The sequence below is a fragment of the Haliaeetus albicilla genome, chromosome 10 (genome assembly GCF_947461875.1).
Source record: "Haliaeetus albicilla chromosome 10, bHalAlb1.1, whole genome shotgun sequence".
In the NCBI taxonomy this organism is placed as follows: domain Eukaryota; kingdom Metazoa; phylum Chordata; class Aves; order Accipitriformes; family Accipitridae; genus Haliaeetus; species Haliaeetus albicilla.
The window spans coordinates 40,088,364-40,106,841 of record NC_091492.1 but is presented as its reverse complement, the minus strand read 5'-3'; the positions used below and the strand labels follow the sequence as shown (position 1 = coordinate 40,106,841).

The 18,478-nt window shown below is 43.8% G+C and overlaps 2 long non-coding RNA genes across 2 annotated transcripts; both read right to left on the bottom strand.

Moving 5' to 3' along the window:
- Positions 1–5,175: 5,175 nt before the first annotated feature.
- Positions 5,176–9,784, bottom strand: LOC138687494 (uncharacterized). Its single transcript, XR_011326692.1, has 2 exons — positions 9,603–9,784; positions 5,176–9,103 (listed from the first exon to the last, which is right to left on the bottom strand). It is a non-coding gene; the product is annotated as an uncharacterized lncRNA (long non-coding RNA).
- A 2,429-nt stretch (positions 9,785–12,213) lies between these two features.
- LOC138687179 (uncharacterized) lies at positions 12,214–16,555 on the bottom strand. The gene is made up of 3 exons (XR_011326448.1): positions 16,397–16,555; positions 14,761–14,839; positions 12,214–12,469 (listed from the first exon to the last, which is right to left on the bottom strand). It is a non-coding gene; the product is annotated as an uncharacterized lncRNA (long non-coding RNA).
- Between the last annotated feature and the right edge of the window lie 1,923 nt (positions 16,556–18,478).

Here is an 18,478-nt window from a genome sequence, read left to right as displayed (position 1 = left end):
TTAAATAGGAGACAAATTAACAGATTTAACAGATCTTATATCTGCAGTCTGACATCAGTAGACCACTTAAACATATGCTTAGCTTGAAGGAAGGATGTAGTCCTATTGGAATCGGGGGTTTATTACACCCTATGGGACCAGCTCACGTGCTGAGGTCAGAGCTGGAACTTCAGTTAGTTCCTGCCAGATATTCACTCTGCCTCACCTACAGAAGAAAATTCCCTTACAGGTGAGAAACCAAGCAACTCTCTATTGTACATCCTCTTACACTAGATACTTTCTCTGAAGTATCTACTACCAATCTCTGATCCCTGTAACAAAGAAAATGTTACATAAACCTACACTCTAATCTAGTGGTGACAAGCTAACAAGAATGATGAAACTTTGCTAGCGTCCTTTAAAAAGGAAGAAAACTTATCAACTACTATTAAAACCTAATATTTGAAATGACTGGATCTTCTTTCACAGCAATATTCACCGTAAATTATAAGTTAAGTTATATAAAGTAAGTTATATAAAAGTAAGCATATATATAATGTAAGTTATATAAAAGGGAGAGCGGCTAACAGAAAAATTAAATACCAGAAAATGTAAAGAGGCTTTCCTTATGCAATCTCAGTTGCACGCACGAACTAGCCAAAGATGTCATGTGTCTTCAGAGCCTTGGTGAGGTTGATACTATTTTTCTAGAAACCCAGGATAATGGAATAGTGGAACCCAGGCACAAACATACCGTAATATCAGAAATCACTCTGGAAGTTGATGAGAGAACTGGATTGAGCTCTGTGACCCTATAACATTTTCACCGCCAGGTCACAGGTAGAGAGTGTTTGTTCACAAAGTAACTTAACAATCATTAATACTTTGTGGTTAAGCTATGTATCTATAGGAAATGTTTTCTTAACACTTTATTATGCAAAGTTCATTAAACAGGAGTTTGCAGCAGTTCATTCAGAAATTCCACATGGCAGACTTCTTTTTGAAAGGAGAGAAGTGAGTGGCAATAACAGAGGATTCAAGTTAATATCCTGATTTCTCACTGCATGCCTGCAAGTTGGGAAGGGCACGGGATGTTAGAACAGCTGTATGCTTCACCTCTCGAAAACGGAGCAACACATCCCTGCTAGCAGCTCTTCTGCTGAACAGAAGGGGCAGCACTGGAAGACTTGATCTAACATCTCTAATGTTAAAAAGAACTTCTCTACTAAAAAGCCCCTACAAACAAAACAAGAAGGAAAAGCATTTCAGAGCTCCAAGAAGGGTCAGAAATGGGATAAGATAGAAGTAGAAATGCAGAAGATGTATTAAAAAGATGTCATCACCTTTTTTTTTAATGTGTTTTGTCTTGTCGGCTGCAAACATCCATAGTTGCTCCGTTTGCACTGGTACAGAAGATGGGAAAAGGCTGAGCTTGTAGCACCAGCTGTACTCTGAGCTGGCTCCAGCCTTCCTGAACAGACACAGGGTGAATGCTGCTGAGGTGAACCCAGTTTAATAGGTTGCTACTTACAGGCTTAGACTGATTTACAGGTGTTTGCCCTGAAATATGACCATCCATGTCATCCCTGCTAATCCTCTCCCATTTCTGAAATCCTCCCACTTCGGCAGATAGCTATTTTTGGAGGAGAAAACCACATACATACCAAAAAGCAACGACGCTCTCTAAATCTCCTCCCACAGGAAGGGCAGCCTGACTATCACACACCTGACAAGTTGTCTAGTACAGCACAACACCAAACCCTCGGTTGCCTCTGTCACGGTGGGTGTCAGCCACCTGCGTGTGACAGTAATAACAGGGATGTCACAGGGAGAGTGCACACAGACCTCGCATCCTCCTCCCTTGCAGCCTGGTAGAAAACCTCCTGTTGGCAATGCAAAGCCCAAGAAGCATGGCTGGGCTGCTCCCAGCGCATCCAGGAGAGCAGTATTTTCCATCTTTCTCTGCTGAAGACCTCTTTTGCTTGCTCTCTCAGGCTTGTGACCTCTTTTCTGCAACTGAGTTTCCAACCAGCTTGCAACTCAGTTTTGGATCCTGACACACTGCTGGAAACCCAGCCTGACAGATCCAATGGCCGGAGCACTGTGACGCTGTGTACCTGATGAATCAGTGTCTATTCCCTGCACACACTGCTCTGGCACTGTGGTAATGATTTGCAGACACACATGAGAACAAAGGTTCACAGTCTAGGTATACTAAACAAAAAAATTATCTTGGGATTGAAAGTAAATTTACAAAAGTAGATAACCTTTTCTTCCTTAAGTAATATATCATATAGGTACTGACTGCATTGCATTCATCTGTCTCTTAGCTTAGCTTCGAGACTGCTGAGTACAGCTTCTAGAAATCTACCACTCGCAGCAAAATACGGCTTCTAGGAGCTCAAGGCCACGCCAAGCCTCACATACTGAGCATAAGACCTGGTATTCTGGCTCCATACCCACAGAACCTGCATTTTAGCTGTTTTGAAGCATAGCATCCCTCTCTCTCAGTCGCTTTGGGATTTTCATGTGGCAGATACGTTGGTTTGGCAGGTCACGGTGAGCTTCATAGCTTTGCAGGTACCTGGGCAACACTGTGGGAGAGGTGGCTTACCCATGAACCACAACTAGGAGAACTGCTGCTAGAAGGAACAGCCTAGCGTTGGGGGCCCTTTCCCATCACGTGGCCCAACATATCTACGTAGTGGGAGATACACAAACCTATCGCAGAGCCTAAACGATGCCTCTGGGCATCAGGATCTCAGCCAACGCAGTGTATTCCATAACTTAGAGAACCAGATGCATGGGCACAGGTGTCCCATTGTTAACCCTGAAAAAAGTCCAGAAAGCTCCTAGAAATTTTCACAGACTTTCCAAGCAGCCAAGCAAAAACCAAACATGAAGCCAAACTACACAAGTTAGAGACAGAGATAAAACTGGATGAAAGTCCACAGGGATTGTGAGTTTCATATCCAAAATAGCAGAGAAATCTCATCTCTCTACTGCTGTAAATAAGTCACATTGAAGCTCACAATACTGCAGGAACAATCCTGTCCAGGAGTCCCCACTTCTCTTCAGTGCTACAGAACCAATACCTCCAGTAAAAGCTGACGGTGACCCTAAGTGCTGATGGTGCAGGGATCCCATTCCCTGCCGCATAGAGTACAAGGGACTCCTCACACGCTTCAGGTTTCCTCTCCACCTCTCCTATTCTTGGCCTTAAAAGAACAACAATATTTTGAGATATCCGAGTGTGTGCCAACACACTGCAGACTGCCCTTCAGTTTCTGTGGATGCTACCACTCTCCAAAAGTCTTCCTTGGAATAGACAGCTGCATGTATGTATTCTTACCCTGTTCAGTTTTCCCAATGGCTTCCTTTTTCTATCCCCTCCCAGCGTTTTCTGATACATCCTGCTTCTGTTGTTCCCCTGCTATGTGAGCAGTTCTCTGTCTATTCCTGCTTCTTTTTGCTCTAGCTCTGCACAGCAGTTACTTGTTAGTTACTCAGAATTCCAATAATTTAGGTCAAAAAGCCCAGTGAATCTGATGTGGTTTGTTTCACATAAAAAGAGTGAAATTGAAAACCACCTTATTCTTCTCAACTGAAATGCTGCATCCCTATTAATTCAGGTGTCTAAATAACACTCTCTAATACTGCATCAAGGGCTCTGCTGTGTGATTAAACCTGCCTCCCTGACCTGTAATTAGAAACTTTGCCTCTGAAAGGCAGTTTGCAGAGAGAAAAGGAGAAAGAGAGAGAGAAGGAACTAGCTCTCAGACCCAACAATTTTGTTCTTAGTAAATTATTCAGAGTTTTTGAAAGTTGAGCTGGATTTCCATCTGCTAGCATTAGAGACCCAAAGGGAAGAAGAATTGAAAGATTCTCACAGTAGAACACAACAGTACAGAGCATGTGGCTGGAAACGAGAAGCCAGCTGAGAAGTTCACTGTGTCCTCTGCCTGTCCCTGCCCTGATAGCTGCTGCCTTTGCACGCCTGGACTTCCAACAGGTCTTAGAGCAATGCAGAGTGACCCTCCACCAGAGTCCCACTGAGCTAGAGAGTCACATGTTTGGGATACAACATTAGAAGAAAACCCCCAAATTCCATGAATGCTTTACAAATGTCAACAGAATCGGACAATGAACATGCAAAATAGTGGCGGTCGTGAGTACACAAACAATACAGAGACCAGGTTGCATGGTCCCACACAAGTAATATATAACCTTTTCAAGACAAGTAATTTAAAGATGAATTCATTAATGATTAAACTGATCTTTTGCTCCAGGGGCAGTTAGACAGTACAGACCATTGTACTATTAATAATGGTAGTCTCTACTAGTTGGAACCCCAAGAGTACACCTGATGTTATAAGGTGAACTTCTCACTTGGAAGTGCGGAGATAGTAAATACCTTTTTCTCCTGGAGTCATTGTAAGAAAAACTAATATTCCTTCAGCCAAATGTAGATTATTTTAACAAAAAACCCACACCCCCAAAAACCCAAAAAAAACATTCCAACTTATACAATGGATGTCAGTAATCTTTCCTCTTTCCATAAATTTGGAATAGAACAAGCTTTAGAGCACCAGATAACATGAGAACCAGTTCCAGGATGAGAGGTCTCTGGCCTTGGATATTTGGCAGCTGTTTCCAGAGTTCTGCTTGATTTCAGATCAGAGAGATTTTGTGATGAATTCCTCCTCTGGTTACACCTATAATCTTTGTGTTGCGGGTGTGACTGACATCATAGTTTCAGTCTTTTATGTTTTCAGGCTCAAGTTTGCAAGGCCTCACACCAGGGGAATCAAGAGTCTGATAATTTTCTGCGTAATTGTCTTTTCCTAGGAACTTCACAAGGTTGAGCCAGGGTTTCAGGGAAGCCTTATGAACTGAGACATCAGGTTTAAGGGGACGTACATGATAGAGGAGAAAAGTAACATTTACATCTCAAGGACCCTTTGGTCGAAGTACCAGTCCTCACTGAATTCTCCAATGCTTTTTCTCTTCTACTGTGTTTTTTGACATGCACAATTTTAACACAAAGAACAGGTTAAATCTACCAAAATATTAAATTGTCACTGGTGGAAATGTCTTCATTCCCAGCTGCCTAAGTTTGTAAATGTATGAGGTACACAGCCACTGGAGACCACAACCCTGGTCCGAGGGTGTGGAGTCCATGAAACAAAAGAGTCCTTTAAATTCAATAACAACAACTTTAAGTAATCTTTTGTGTTCGTAATGTGGTAGAGCCCAAGTTTATCACAGAGCTGCCAGAACATAAATCTGATACAAACTACTTTGGATTAGATAGCGCAGCAGAAAGAGCTTTAGTGGGGTTTTGTGACAAGTTTTATGAACTTCTTAAAGAAACAGAACTTGGAAATACTAGCAGTGTTGTTAAGTTATTGCCTTGTGGCCTTGAACACACAGCACTAAGAAGGGAAGAAGAAAAAAAGCTAACAAATTCAGAAAATAGAGCAGTACTTGAAACTCGTATTAAGATATGTTTGTTTTTCAATCAGAATTGTAAGTCAGTTGTACTTAAAAGTTGAATCCTGTGAATCCAGCATGCTCTACCTTCCTCAGATGCAACCACTGGCTCTCTTCCCCCCGTTTTTACAAATCCTCAGATAGAATCCAATATCACTTCACTACTCTTTCCTCTGAGGGTGTCTCTCCTCTTTTAACATTGGCCTGAAAGTACATAAGCAAAAAGAGGTAAAAAGGACTAGGAATTTGCCATACGTCAACTTCCAGAGACTACCTGCCTCTGCACGGTACTTTCACGCACAGGGACTGCCCAGAAGCCCCTGAGATGCACAACCTCCGCACCAGCATGGAGAGAGGCAGCCAGGCAGGCAGTTTCGCAGTTTCGGCTGCTCTGCAGGGACCAAGTTCACACTTAGCTGCTTGTGTGGCTGTGCTCAGAGCTCTGTCCAGCCCTGGACTCCACTCTAGCCTGCCTGAGTTACTAACCAGTTTCTCTGGTTTTCAGCAAGTCATACATCAGCCAGAAGCAGCCCACATGGTTTGAAACAATCTTTCCTGTTTGCTGCCTTGGTCCCCCCCTCGCTCTCAGCAGCTCTCAGCATAACTGCTCAGTGCGAGACAGCCCTCTATTTCTCGTTTCTTGAGGGCAGTTCACTATCTACAGCCGTTCCTTTGAAGATTTTGCTCTCTCATACAGGGATTTACTCCATAAGCTGCACTCCCCCGCTGCACAAATGCCTCATATGCCATCTTTCTAAACCTCTCAGCTCCCCCTCCAACGCCTGCAGCATGTGTGTGCCCCCGAGCAGGCTGTGTATGGGTTGCTGTGATCCCAACATTTTCCTCTTCAGGAATCCCCCATTCTCTCCCACAGTAGCATTTTAAAGCCCTGTCTACCTCCTTTCCCTGTGTAAATGGGTCCTCCAAATATCACTGTCAGGGTTTCTGTGCACACCTACACTACTGCTGTAGCAGGGTACCCTCAACTCCCTCATATCAGGTTTGCTGTGTGTACCCCATCCTTTTTCCTTCTAACTTTGGACCTTCATTCTCCTCCAGTTCTGCAGAGGTTGCATACAAGCCCTATATTTATCTGCTGACAGATCTTTCAGTGTGCTCATATGATAACTTTTCTAGAGTGATAGAGATGAGATAAAGGTATTAGTATGCGAGTGCTATCACCCAGTTGCTTCATCTACAAATGCAATGGTATCTAAATTACTGCTGCTCCCCCATTTTTCCCCTTTTGTTTTCCTAGTATTTTCACAGATTAGTGGTGTTCTCTCTCCCAGTAATAACAGGAAGTCTCTGAAATTTTTGCTATTGATCAGATGGAGCATTTAGAAGCTGTCCTGTTCCATGAAGTCAGAGAGAAATGATGTCCAGATGAGCATGCAGCCTCACAAATTTAGCCTTAAACATCATGAAAATCAAAAGGAACCTTTCGTCATTCCAACCTTGGATTGAATGAACCACAGTGGGATAACCTTCAATTGGTCGTGGGAAAAAGAGGATTTATGTGAGGTTTTCTTGGTGACATCCCAAGTGACTTCCAAATCTCAGAATAAAAGGAAAGGTGGATCCAACGGTTTGCATTATTCCCAACCTCCAGACTGAAATATGGTACTACACTGAAAAATGACTCTCAAAAAAAAAAAAAAAATTGTTCTGCATCTATTAAACTCCAGTGACTCTGAAGAACAGCTTCCCTGTTCCACAGTACAAACATTTTTCTAGCTTTCAGAATGCAGAGAGGATTCTGAAAATCAAGCTGGGTTTCTGTGCATCAACTGAGTCAGAAGGTGCCATTTCTACATAGCAGCTTTTCAAATATGATTAAAGACTGAAACACAATGCTATGCTCCATGGGACATATCTGACCCACACACTGCCTTTTCAACCCTCTGCTTTTTCTAAATCATGTACATTATGAGTGAATAGGAAGAAAATGTGTAAACAAGAACAGAAAAGGTTGTTGCGAGTTCATTAATTCTGATCACTTAATAAGCTGTAAATTGAAGTGCATGAATTCCATTCTCTTGAACACCAGGATAAATTTGAAGAATCTCTATTGACTTAATTTACACTGATATGCATTAGAATAGTTTCTGGCACATTCAGAATCAAAATAATTATTACAGCAACATTCAAGACCAGAAGGCACCTAGTTCCCATTTAGATAACTTAGGGCCAGACTTACAAAAGTAAAGAATTCACCACATTAAAAGAATAAAATCTTACTTCTTTTTTAAAGGTGGTGCAGAGGCACAGCCATGGGGCCCACGCAATTTAGGGCTGCAGGACTGGCCTTAAGAAGCAGGGTGATACTTTGCACCTAACTAATGAGAATGCAGTGCTGTGCAAAAGAGTGACTACTGTCTTTCATACCTGCTTCTTACAGGAAAAAAAAAGATGAACTGCATACGAGGAGGCAGAACTACTTGAATAACTTTGTCAGGCCAATATTCAGAGCGGTACTGATACATTTTGGAGCTCTTTGCTTTACAGGTCCCCTCAGAGGTCATGAGGAATCCAGGAGTGTATCTTTCTATGCAAAGACAAGCATTGCTTTGGAATTCTTTACCCTGTGACTAGGATGCTGTCCATAAAAATCTTACACTAGCTTTCTTGGAAGATAAAGCACTTGGCCCCTTCCAGGGACTAAAAAGAATCCCCAACATCTTCAGGAACACCTTACGTTTCTGAAAAAAACAACAGAGAAAGGCATCACGGTGGGAGAAGGAATCTGAGAAGACTCAAAAAAATTAAGAATATATTACTGGAGCTGCTCAGTTGCAATACCACGAAGTTGCCTCTGTCTTCGCTGCTGCTGGACTGTCTGCAAGGAAGTCCCAAGAAAGTAGATCTAAAGTGATGCCCTTGAAACATGCAGCTGTGACTGTCCGAAAATGATCCAGCGAAATGTCTAGAGAGCTCCTCCTGCCGGCTGTTTTCTTGGCGGTCCGAGCTCTTGCCAATAAACCCGATTTTCGGTTTGTCTTTTTAGGAAGTTGGAAATGAAGGGAGGCAAAGCTAATGCCACATCTTTCTTATTTGTCATAGCAATAAATCAGCATGATGCCACAACGCCTCTTGTATCGCTGCTCATTTACGCTCCGACTTCTCAGACAGACGGAGATGCTGTGTCTAAAAGGCCGTGGTTAATGCCAGGAGCAGGGCAGTGCAGGAGCTGCAGAGGAGCTTGGGGAGCACAGCCGGGCTGACAGCCAGGCCGGCAGGACAGGACCTCACTGTAAAGGGGCACAGTGCCGCAGTGACCAAGCAAGAGGAGTGGAGCAGGTCTGGTGACGGTAACCACGTTTAGACAGGAGCCCAATGACCGTCGGAGAAGCCCATAGGGATGAGCCAGGTCTGAGGCCAAGCCAAAAAGTCAAGTCAGCAATTCGGGGTCAGGATCAGGAAGGTCCACAGCCAGGCACAGACAGCCCTACAGCCTACCCCAGACAAGGAGCGAGGACAAGGGCAGCTCTGTGCCGTGGCTCCCAAGGGAAGTGGGGAGGCCCCAGCAGACTTCCCTCAGCTCTTTTGACACACAGCTCTTTTCACAGCACTCTGATCCTAGGTTACACTCCACCGTATCAGGGCAGACCTTGAACACAGGCAGCCAAACCTGTAGGACAGGGGGAAGAGGTTGCAGAGTCAGCTGGTGCACCCAGGGCCCTGACAACACACTGCCCAGCACAGTCAGTGAAGAACATAAAAATTATTTGAAGTGCTGACAAAAGAACCTGGGTACAAACATGCCACGGGGGTTGGCAGTGTGAAAGACTGATGACAATCTGTACTTCAGCTCTTTCAGGGTCTGGTCAAGAATGACCTTTGCAGGGCACTGTATGCATGCTTTTGTTTTGCCAGTCTGTTGGGACGCACTTCTTTCTAAGCCAGAGTAAATCTAAAACTGCCACTGGGACATAAGGACAAAGCCCCTCCAAGTTTTTCACCTATAACTTAAAACAGAAAAAAAACAAATGTAAACTAATCCTGGCTTCCCATAAAAAATCCATCCACACCACATACTCCTCTGTGATGTTTCAACTGCTCAGTTCTTTGGTCAAGCTATGCCCCTAAAGATGAAAGCAGATAAGATATACTGGCATCCTATTTCTTACCTCCTTACTGGTGACATTTGCCACAACACTGCATTGGTTAGATCTTGCAGGTATGTGCACCAGTCCAAACTCCCAGCCTGCCTGCATGAGGAGGTAAAACATCCTGAGGCGACAAAGCTCAAGTGGCAAGTAAAAACTATCTTCAAAAAAGGAGCTTGTCAAATCAACCAGGGTAAGACTAACCCTTTGGAAAAGGGTGACCATGATTATCTTACTGAGTTACAACAGGAAAAATCAAAGACAGACATAGAGGGGAAGGGAAACAATGTGAGGTGAGCATCCCAATAGTGTTCCCAGCCGGACTGATGCTGATACACTGCTTAGATAAAGCTAGTCTGCCCTGCAAAGGCTGCGTGGCTACAGCAGAGAGCAATGGTCTACTGGAAAAAGAACATCTTTTATCAATATTGATAAAAAAACCCATCCTCAGATTATGTAAGCTATTTTGGAAAAAAGTCACATTTACAAGAGGCACCCATAATTTTACTGAGATGGCCAGGGATACATTTTGTCTCCTTCTGTATAAAGTCCTGAATGTATACAGGACTGTTACTAAATGTGGGTCCTCTGCCAAGCAATTGTATTCCCGTACTTTATATTTCTAGTGTGAAAACTCTAATGAAACATTTTAAACCAAAGCCGTTTCCTTGGAGCTGCCTCTGACCTTTCTTTTCCTCCTCTCTCAGCTGAATCTCCCTGCCAGGATGAATTCAGCCCTAATGTCTGCTCCTCCCACCAGGCTTTTGGATATGTGACAATATCCATGTCTCTGGGAGCTGTGCCTGCTGGTGTCCATTATCTTGTGTCCAGTTTGGGAGAAGGCTTCTAAGAAAAAGCCCAGAATTAAATTTATGAGAAGTTTAATTATTTACAGGAATGGGCAACCATGTAGCTAGTTTCTGCACACATCTATCAGCAACTTGTGAGTCCTTGGCAATTAATTCACAAGGCTCCAGCATAGGAATCGTTCAAGGCTCAAGAAAAGGCTTTTGAAAGTTTAAAAAAAAAAAAAATTGACATGAGTGACCGATCTCAAAACACTACAACCCTGTGCATCAGCTAGAGCTGTGGTAGGATACTGGGGGAAGTGTAGGGGGACTGCCTACCAACCTGCCATGCAGAGCCTGTTACACTCCCTAAAGGAGTCCCAACAGGCACAAAAAGGGGACACACACTGACCAGAGAGGACCTGCTGGCTGTGCTTTGTGGAATGCATCAGTTCCATCGGATTGGTGACAGGCACAGCATGGATGTGCAGCCTGATCACAACCACTGCTGAGTACAGCCAGGCAACTACATCATGACAGTGAGGTCCCGGTGCAGTGAAATGAGATAACATAGGGTCCAAGAAAGGCACTGCTCGTAATGGAGATGCTGAGTAGGGTGTACTGCCCAGGTAAAACAGGAGTGGGTCTGTGGAACAGGGCATATAGACCATCAGCCAGGTGTAAAGTGCAGCTGATGCAAGGCCCTGGATAATCCAACAATGATGCTCACAGTATGGTGGGGTACCACCAGAAGGAAAGCAAGTTATATACCTTATTTACAATCAGTCACAATCTGTGGGGATATTATATTCCCATACCCCATAGTGTTGTCTGTGCCTCACTTTGTACGATGTCATCTATACTGCCTGCCCTATATAGTTTAGGTACATGAACAAATACACACCTTGGTAGAAAGTAAAACTGCTTTCTCTGTTAACATCTCCCATAATCACACTGCAAACAGGGTACAAAAACCTTTGCAGATATCTATCCAATTCCCACATTAAATCAGTACGTTACTTGACAAATGCTTTCATTTAAAGACCAGCTACCTGCTAGGAATTCACAACTAGGCTTGAGCCCTTTGTCTAAAAACTCTTAACTTTTCTTCTTCAGTCCCCTGTCCCCCCCTTCCATCAGTGTTCTGCAATTTGCCAGCCTCCTTTATGTCTCAGTTATGTCTGCACAATGAGAGGCAGGCAGACCCATGTGCCCACAAACAGAAAAGCTCCTCCAGCTCACAATAACTCAGCAGGCTTCTGTGATTTTCAGAGACTGCATTACTGTGTGCCCATGTCTGCTGTCAAATTACTGCCTGGACACAGGCTCCATGGCTAACCTCAGCCTTACCCTAAACATGAAACTGTCCCCGAGCCCTCAGAAACATTCATCTTCTCTTGCAGCTCTTCTTACACAAAGTGGTATAAACCTGGCTGATGCTTCTAGGAACTAAAGAACATACTTACCCCTCTGAAGACATGTTATGATTTTATGTCCTCTTTCTGCAACCTACTGAGAGTGGCTGTGCTCCATATCATGCATTTAAAACACATCAAAACAGATTTGAAGGGTGGACAGTCCTCCTGAGGTTTCTAAAGGAAAATGGAGATAAAAGCCATAAAAAGCAATCCTTCACACATAGCAGAGGTCAAAAAATAAAATCTAAACCTAAGCTCATTTTTCTCTTCAGTGCAAGTTCTGGCAGTCCCAGGACTGTTCTAACTTCTGGCTACTTGTCACAGCTGTAACATCACAGCAGTGAGGAGAAACCTTGAGCACAGTTACTCTAACCTTAGCTGCCTTCCCCTTAAAACCCCCACTCTGCCCTACTCTATCTGAGGCTGTGAAAAGACAATAATAGGAAGCTCTTCCTAGAGCTCCTACAAGGGAAACAGTTATTTCTGTGTCCTGCCTTATTTTAAATACCTGTACATAGGAAAGATGGCATGCACAGATCACACACAAACCTGTAATTGAGACAAGATTTTTCTCAAGTCATAGATGTTATTGACTGTAACTGTTGTTGTCTGTTTCGACCTTCTCCTCGAGGTGTCTCCACCTCCCATTACAATGTCACAGCGAAAGAAGTTCCCTGGTGGTCTGCAAAGAAGCAAAAGGCAAATGGCAAGACAGAACTGACATTGTTTATATAACATAAAATTAATCCTAAATCAACAACTCAGAAAAAGTAACATTGTTGCATAAAAAGTAGACAAAAAGAGATTTCATTGACAGACGGCGCTACTAACAGCAACATTTTGCATATATAAAGTACTCTGTAGCCCAAATCCTCAGAATGTTTTAGAAAAAGGAATACATTACTATTATTCAGTGTTTTACAGAAAAAGTGAGGCATAAGGCATTCATAGGGCTTTGTCAAAGTAACTGACAATTTACCACCAGCATGAAGAATAGAATCCAGGCCTTTTAATCCCTGTTACTCAGTTATGTGCATTATTTTAAAGCAGCCCTTGGATTTACTCATTTTAGTGTAGGTTGGCAAAAAAGGAGCACTAAAGCAGAAAGAAACATGTGTTCTACATCTTAAAACAAGATTTTCCTTGTGGAATGGCAATAAGGATACCCTGCAGCCTTAGGTTTTCTATGCAGCCATAAAGGCTTCATCCTCTTGACTGTGCTGGTAGCCAGGATAACCCCCAATCCATATTCTATGCCCAGTGCATGCTGCAGGAGGCAAAGATAACAAAGGCTGTGACAGAACTCCATCAGGGAAGTCCTTTTGGGCCCCATTTCCATCAGCTCATAAAAGGCACAGCCTGGACCCACATGCTGGGCTCTGCTAAGGCTGCTCCAGGCTGCAGCTCTTCATTTGCAAAAGAAATGACCCATTCATTTCTCTCTGACCTATGCAGACACTTCAGACTGCTGACCTCATCTGCCAATGGCCCCCACCACTACTACGAGCTTCCTCAAACAGGTGCTCTTGGACTAAAACCTCTGCCATCCCAGGCAAGCTGAACTAATGCAGCTTCAAGAACCCTGTATCAGGGTTCCCAGGGGGCTGTTTGTGCACAGGTTGGGAATGTTCAGCCCTCAAAGCATTTACTTCCTATCCAGAAAAGGAGAGGCTATATGAAAAGGAGGTGTACAGATGAGAGACTGTAAATTTAACTGAGTCAACCGAAGTTAAAAAAATATACTTGCTTGTGTGTGCACATGCACTTGACAGATCTCTTTCTTGCAAATACTGACAGCTGCACTTTGCAGCTGCACTTTGTTTTAGTGTGTGGTTGTACAAGCAGGTCCTGCGGTTGCTGTAAAGAACCGAGTGGCTCGTGGCTGGGGTGCTCCTGTCTCTGCAGTAGATTTCCAGACTCAGTTTTGTGTTGAGGGATGACAGGTGACAACGCTACTTCAGCAGCGCAATCCCCATGCCTGCGTTGCATTCCAGGAAAAAGACACCTCTCTTCAGACATGCATTTACCCTGGTATTCGCAGCCTTATTACCAAGAGTATCACAATCCATACTGACTTTTGTTCTTAACAGCCCCATTCCAGAGAGAAGATTACCCCGTTTCACAGCTAAGGTCACAAAGGCATTCGGTGGCTGAACTGGGAATTCAGTGCTGGTTTTAAGTCCAAGTTCAGAGCCCTGCTCACTGGACTAATCTCTAGACAATAACATTTTGCTGCTTGGCAGAGAGGTGAGAGCTTTCAGGTCTGGAAGAATACTGAGGTCCTCAGATGGAGTCACAGATATAAGCAGCACAGACTAACATAAGTTTTCAATAAAAGTGGCATAAAAATAAAGCAAACTAGGTCAGTTCTTCCACTGGCCTCCAGAGAACACCCAATTATCAGAATGAACATAACCATAACAAGTAAGCTGGTTTGGAAGCTGAACTGTTTGTTCCAAGTGCCACATAGATACCAGCTCTTGCTACTGGCAGAAGAGGCCTGTGAATCAGAGCCCGAAGTCTGATGCAAGAGAAACTTGGGCATCTCAGGCTGCTTTCCCCAGCAGAGAACAACCCTATTAGTTTGAGAAAGTCCCCTGCCTGCTTTCTCTCTGAGTAATTAAGAGTGAAATCCTCCTCTCAGTGACCCCAATGCTCTCAGCCTAGGCTGATTTACACATGAAAGGAACCCTCTGAGGGGCTTTCTCCCTTTCACATTCACAACCAGGCAGGACCTATAAATAAAACCTTTCTGAAAACAGGAGCTTTCAAAAAGGTCTGTGTATGTGTGCAAATGTATACGAGAGAAAGGGAAGGGATGTGCGCACTTGAGAATGCGTGTGTGTTTGCATGCATATGTGAAGAGCGGGTGAGAAGAATGTGCATTCATACACCAGTCCGCATGCAAACAAGCTTACTCAGGAAAGCATCTACATGGATGCCCGAGTGTGCACAGGTAGTGGGAGCACTTACAGGAGCAAGAGGGCATGTCCAAGGCTGGCTTCCAGCTAGCACAGTTTCAGGGGACATTTCCCAAGTCAGCTGAGTCACTCTGGAGTTACACATGAAAAAAAAGAGAGCAGATTTAGACCCAATTGTGCATGTGAGAGTATGCTTGTGATGCACTTTCCCTCTACAAAGCAGTAAAGTACTTGCAGAACAAAACACTAGTGTTTTACATTGATTTGGATATAACGTGGGAAGTAACAGAGAATCAGGTCTCATGGCATGTGTTCCTATGACTTTGACAGAAGGTGAGATTTTTAAAAGGCTGCATCTTCTCAGCTGCCCAGGAGAGACAGAGAATAGTGTTGCATTTTCCAGGGCTGTCATTGTTTGAAAGTAATTTTTAGTTTGTTGGAACACAAAACCCCTCAAATTTTGAAAAATAAACAATGGGACTGATGCTGTGAAAATGAAGGTCAGAAAATCAAAAGACTATGACTGCCTTTACAGTAGCTTATAAACACAAAAATGCCTAGATATGAATCTGTACTCTCCCTCCCCTGCTGTCCTGTTCACCTCTGTGTCTATGCAGTCAGGCTATTTCCCCTTCCATGAGGCGTAAGAAGGACCCTACACAGCTTCCAGGAAACTGGCAGTTAGTGTGACCCTGCCCTAATATAAAACAGGTGACAGAGCTCTGAGCCAAGCCAGGACAGACTGCAGTGTTTCATAAAGCAGGTACTGGTCTGCGAGTCTTTGTCCCCGTAAGAGGAGGCTTTTTAAGACCTGGCTACAACGTGATAATTTGAGAACTGCAAACTATTTTACTCCACTGCTCCTGACCAGCTGAATTATTTGCTTTCTGAAACTGAGTCCGTGCTCTATGCTAATGCCAGCAGTCAGGCTATACATGCGCTAGCACCACTGGGGCTGCACCACTGCTTGGTGGGAGACTCCAGGGTGCAAGGTGGGAAGGCAGGAGGGGTGCTACACCCTGCACTGTTCTGACTTCATCACTGATAATTGCAGCTTTTGGATCTCTCCCCTACCCAATTCTTATGCAAACATTCAGAAGAAGCAGGCAGAAAAAAAGCACAAAGCAGGAAACATAAGGAGTGCAAAGCCTCACAGAAGTGCACAAAGCAAAAAACGTCTCTTCTGCCAGTTCAAAAAACTCTTCCCAGCTCCTTGCACTAGGCAGGAGTGTGTCAGCAGGGATGCAGAGCTCCCCTCCTACTGAGCTCGCAGCTAAAGCCCTCCCCCAGTTCCCAGGGTCTTCAAATGAAGATTTGCATAGTACTTCCAGATCATTCCCGAGAGAAGGGACAATGGCTTTCTCAATGCCCTCTTCCCCCCTCCCTCCTTCACTTACAAAGCTGATAAAGCCCTGGTGAAAAGGGGAACAAAGGATTTACAGATGGCAGAATATTGATTTCTGCAGTTCCAGGACTACAGGGAGAAGATGAAGAACCCCCCAGAAACTCTGTGAAGTTTGAGACACAGACGCTATCTCTGCAGCACGGACTCTGCATTTGTTAAGACAGTATCTGATGGAGGAAACAATGCTATTCGAGAGGGATGAGCAGGTCCCTGAAAACCTGAAAATGCACAGAGATGAGATTACAGTCTGAAATCCCAGTGAGCACGTTTGTTGTTCCCAAACCTCCTAAACGGAGAGGCACTTCCAGTGAAAGCAGTTTGCCACCAGGCGGGCCAGTCCGGCATTGCTTTGACAGCTTTTAGCCCCAGCTGACGGTATTGAAGGCTTTTATAAATCACACCTCATCAGTGATTCATGCTGTTATCCATGTCCTCTCCGATAGCCCCCACCGCAGCTAGGAGAAATAAGAAGAAAAAGAAAGGTGAAAGACAAGTCTTTGGAAAGTGGCCTTTGATTCTGAATTACAGTGGAACCTACCTCAGAATTCACTAACTTTTAGGGCCATTACCTGAAGGCTAAACCTTCCTGCCTCCACAAGCATCTCTGTGCTCAGTATACGCAAACCCAAGCTTTCTTCTGCACTACAAACATTATTTTTCAGCTTAGCGAGTCAACTCCACCTCTACTGAACACCAGCTCACTGCAATCATTCAAATTTTGCTAAACTGAACAGCGATACGATCCAAAGTGTTCACACCCAACAGATGTCTACTGGGTAGCCAAGTCAGATTACAGGAGTTCTGGCCCGACTTCCACCTGTCCCACCACCACACTGAAAACAGCTGTCTCAAAGTGACTGGCTACCAACACTTTATATCCACACACCCCCACACCCACACAGGCCTTTTTCAGAGCTAACTTTGTAGCATTTCTGCACTCAGAAGGCTCCCAGGATGCTGGATCTTTCGGAAAAATGTACATGTTGAAACTTGCTCAAAATGTTGGATGTCGGACTGGATTTTTAAAGGTGATATGCTACTTTCTAAATCAAGCTATAGGCTCTCAAATAGGTCAGCTTTGGAAAAACTCACATTAAGTCCCTTCTGCAAGACAGCAGTACATACCGGTGAGTGCAAGTGGGGGTTCCCACGGCACGGGTCAATAATCCAGATAGAGCTACTGAGCCAGTGGCAGAGTTGACTGTTCATTCACCAATATTTCCCCCACACCTTTGTAAAAACATGTGCTATCAAGATGACTGCAATCATCACAGTGACAATACCCATTACATATTGCACAGTTAAACATATTTCACACAACTGTATCAAAAGATTCTTCACAATACTTTTAAAAATATCTAGGTTTCTTCAAATACCTGTCTGTCTTATCTCAAGGACAAGTTTTTCACGTGGAATCTTTTGTGTCTTCCCACAATCACTCCCAGTTTACACCACATTTAAAGAAAAGGTGAATCAGACCCATTAGACTCCTGACACACCTAATAAGGAGACTAATTACAGCTGTTGGGATGATAAAGCCTAATAAAGTTCCACTTTAAATCAGCATAACTCGGACTGTAATGAAACTGCCACCACACCCAAGTTCAGGACAGACCCGAACCCCATTTTCAGTTCCTCTCCACAAGCCCCCTGGAGCTCCATGCGTGCAAGTGCTCCCAAGGAACTTCTTTTAACCTGGGGCAGCTGTGCTGAGTCACCACTACTATGTACCACCCTCTGTGAGCATTTTCTTCTCTGAAGAGCATTTTCAAGACTGTCAGAGGAGCAAGTGTCAGGGAGAACTAGGGAGAAGCACACCTTGGCTGCTCTCACCTCCTGCTGAACACTTGCATGTCGTGTTCTGAGGCTACTGCAGCAACACAGCTCACATATTCTTTTTATTTTAGAGACTACCACTTTATGCTTCTTTCCTCATCCTAGACAGGTTTGCTTCTTGTTTTGCTAATCCTTTTTTGTTTTCCCTCCTTTGTAAACATTAATGTCTGTTGCTTACAGTTCTTTTCGCTACAAACAAGAGCAGTTTTGTTTATGTAGCTCCTGCTATAAAAACAACACTGTAATTTGCCTTAGGATACAGAACTTAATCTAGGTTTCATCACTTATAACGTTATACAAAATAATTCCTTATCTTCTGTTCCCAAGAAAAGTCACATGCAAATTCCTTTTTAAAAGTCCGATACTACACATCTCATAAGCCTGAATCCAAAGGATGCAGGCGGAGAAAAGTAAAATTCACCTCCAATATGGACAAGAACTTAATGACATAACATTGCCAACCTCATTCAGCAAAGCAGATATGCGTGTACACGGTGAGCTGCAGTGGTTTCGGGTCTGTACTGTACAA